The sequence below is a fragment of the Etheostoma spectabile genome, unplaced genomic scaffold (genome assembly GCF_008692095.1).
Source record: "Etheostoma spectabile isolate EspeVRDwgs_2016 unplaced genomic scaffold, UIUC_Espe_1.0 scaffold314, whole genome shotgun sequence".
NCBI lineage: Eukaryota > Metazoa > Chordata > Actinopteri > Perciformes > Percidae > Etheostoma > Etheostoma spectabile.
The window spans coordinates 58582-62086 of NW_022605583.1; the positions used below are offsets into that span (position 1 = coordinate 58582).

At 39.3% G+C, this 3505-nt stretch overlaps 1 protein-coding gene across 3 annotated transcripts in view; it reads right to left on the minus strand.

Annotated features, from left to right (window-relative positions):
• paplna (papilin a, proteoglycan-like sulfated glycoprotein) overlaps positions 1 to 3505 on the minus strand; it is a 47840-nt gene extending 44335 nt beyond the window's left edge. For all 3 annotated transcript variants that reach the window (XR_004331153.1, XR_004331152.1, XM_032511068.1), the window contains exon 1: positions 3267 to 3505. The gene's annotated coding sequence lies outside the window, so the exon portion shown is untranslated. The remainder of the gene's footprint in view (positions 1 to 3266) is intronic.

The window sequence follows — 3505 nt, forward strand, 5'->3', positions numbered from 1 at the left end:
ATGGCTTTCAAATGAGCAAAGTGGCAGTAAGTCAAGGCCACCCCTCTAGCCTCCACCTTGCCCCCCCCTCTCCTACTCAATGGCTATAGAAATCACTCAGAAATGGCACGTACTAAGGAAAGCTCATTGTGGGACTGGCTCTAGTGGCTGGAATTCTGGACCAAGAGTGAATTTTTGGAAAGAGACTTCAAATACAGTATTAGGGGACCACTAAGGTCTATATAAAGACTTCAGATACGTATTAGGGACCACTAAGGTCTATATAAGAGACTCAGATACAGTATTAGGGACCACTAAGTCTATTAAAAGAGACTTCAGATCAGTATTAGGGGACCACAAGGTCTATAAAAAAGAGACTCAGATACAGTATTAGGACCACTAAGGTCTATATAAAGAGACTTCAGATACAGTATTAGGGGACCACTAAGGTCTATAAAAGAGACTTCAGATACGTATTAGGGGACCACTAAGGTCATATAAAAGAGACTTCAGATACAGTATTAGGGGACCACTACATAAAACCAGCAGCCTTATGTTTCCATATGCGGTCTCATTATCTAATTGCTTAACTGAGCTAAAAATGTATAATTTTTTGCATGTGGAGAGGCTGTCTGTTTTTCTCTAGGGTTCCCTGCCCCCTTGAGAGAGAGAAAGAGAGGGGAGGGGGGGGGGGTTGACTGGAGCTACCAAACCCCCTCTGACCCTCTCTTCCGTGATGACCAAATGCCCCGGCAGTGAGGACAGCGTTACACTGCAGCCATGAACGCCACACAGCCACAGGCCAGAAGTCAGACTTTACCAATTTAGTGCCCTCGATAAGATTTAAATAGTTTTTTTAACGTTACAGTTGTGTGTTTCCAATTTTCATCGTGACATTTTTAGGTGTTGTTTAAAAAAAATGGTGTTTTTAGTTGCCCTTTTTCAGCATTTTATGACACTTTTTTTATGATTCTGGCACTGTATCCAACATTTATGTTGCTTATTTCCATGTTTTTGTTTTGTTCTTTTTTTGGCATTTTTTTGACATTTTTGGTGTTATTTACTTTTTCTTTACTCATTAGGACTGCTGGCACGCCTAGCACTTGCCTATACTGCCACGGGCAGGTCCTGAGTCAGAGGGATGGTTATGTCAGAGAGAAGAGAAGACAGGCAGTCAGCATGTCTGGTCTGTCTCAAACACTCAGCGCTGCAACAAACGCCCAGAATTGGGCAACTTAATGTTGTCATTGTTCATAGCTGGTGGTAAACTTCTGTCTGGGCCAACAGAATTCATTTACACCTCCCCCAACCTGATTACTTCAGATACCCCTATCATTGTTTTCTGTTTTTTAACATCAATCAATGGATCAATTCATCCATAAAAAGTCAGAAATTGTGAATTTTCCAATTCAAATCAAAATCCAAAGAGATGAGGTCCACTGATAACAACAGAGAAAAGTAGCAAATCCCTTAATTTGAGAAACTGGAGCTGATATATATATATTTTTGCTCAATAAATGACTTTAAATGAACTGAATGACACAGTTGTCCATTAACCTGCTGCTCTATCAGCAGTAGCCTAATTGAATATCTTAAATGTTCATTGCATTAAATGTCATTTAGCTTATGCTTTTATCCAAAGTGACTTACAATTGCTATATACAGTATATATATATGAGAGGTTGCATGCCTCTGGAGCAACTAGGGGTTAAGTGTCTTGCTCAGGGACACATTGGTTGATGTATCGCAGTGGGAATCGAACCCAGATCTCCCACAGCAAAGACGGGTCATTTCCACCGCACCATCACCACCATTAGTTTCAGTAACAAATATGAGGGGAGCATTCATTAGTTCAAATACAAATCAGTGTTTTGCACCTCAAGTGCCTTTAAGAAGACCAACTATTGTAAAAACAAACTACTCAACACATGCTATGTTAAAGTCGACACATAAATTGAATACTTAAAGAATGCATTTAAGAAAGCAGAAGCAATAAAACCCAATCAAAGCCACCAGCTCATCACATTAGTCAAAGTGGATCCAGGCTTTTTATTGCCGGATAAATGGCTCAAATTCATTGTATAAAACCCCTTCTCATGTCAATTTTTAATCACTTTGTTGACTGATCTGACCGATCATCCTCCCAGTACACATGACGTTATTCTTCATCCTAAGTACAACCAACCACTGGAGCCATTCGAGAAATCCTGCATCCCTCACTTTGTGCTGCACCAACTCATAAAGCCTTTGGCTTCGGGCTATACGAGCTATTATCCCACAGAGTTAACAATGTTTCATCATATTCATCAGTCAGTGAGGGCAAGCAGTGGCTTGTGTTATGTACACTGGCCAACAAGGCCTGTCTCAAACTGGCACCTGGTCATTCTGGAAAAGCATCAATGGATCCTCTGTAAAAAAAACGATATAGTTTTTCTGTAGAAAATTGAAACATTGAATACACTGACTATATGGTTGTCTCTGTGGGCTCCACAGTGTGGTTTATGCTAACTTTATTAAACGTATACATATGTCCCTTTATCCATACACAATTACTTTTGTTTTTATTGTCGTTAAAAGGAAATTTAAATGTCAAGTTTGATTCAGGCAATCTAGAAACAAGCATTCTCCCAGACTGACACTTGTTTTTCATCTCCTCTAATGGATATTCCTTTCTTTGAAAATGTGAGGGGGAAACGATATATATACTGTATATAAACGTCAATTAACCCTTGTGTTGTGTTCCTGTTAAAATTGAAAATGAACACTTTTATTGATGCTTTTTTTATCAATGTTTTTAACTTTTTCTTACATTTTTGACCCTTTTTTTCAATGTTTGTCACTTTTTTGACGTTTTCAACGCTACGTAACACTAACTTATTAACTTTAGTTTTACAGTTATTTTTGGAATTTATGGTCAATAAAGCTCATTTATAGGAAATTATACCTAATGTTTGAGTTAGAAAAGCAGAAATTAGGAATTATTTAGACTGAAATTAAAGGAATGTATGTTGAAGGATAATCACAGACTGGAATATGTCAACTTTTACTCAATACTATTTGGAAACAACTTTTCAAATGCTATAAAATTGAATAAGACGCCCCAAAATTAATGAAAGTAGAGATTTGTACTTGGCAAAAAAGCGTTGTGTGGAATCAATCATGTTTATTTGGGTAGTTAAAAAAAACATTGATATAGGAAAATGGGTCAATTTGACCCGAGGAAAACATGAGGGTTAAAGGAAATATGACAGAAGAAGAAACCTTGATGAAATCATTAGGCTACTCACCCTGTTCAGTGGTCTCTTAATGCGGATTCCTGGAGCCCCAGACGAACCAGGCAGGCGGGCAGGCAGGCAGGCAGGGAGGCAGGCGGGACCGTGCAGGGCGCAGCGGGACTCGGACTGACAGCTGCTTTCTCTCCGGGAGCTTTGACTTGGAAGTTGCGTCTGAAATAGAGCAGCACTGTCCTGGATATATGAGTAGGGTTATCTCGCTGGACTCCCTTTGTTTCTCTCTCTCTCTCTCT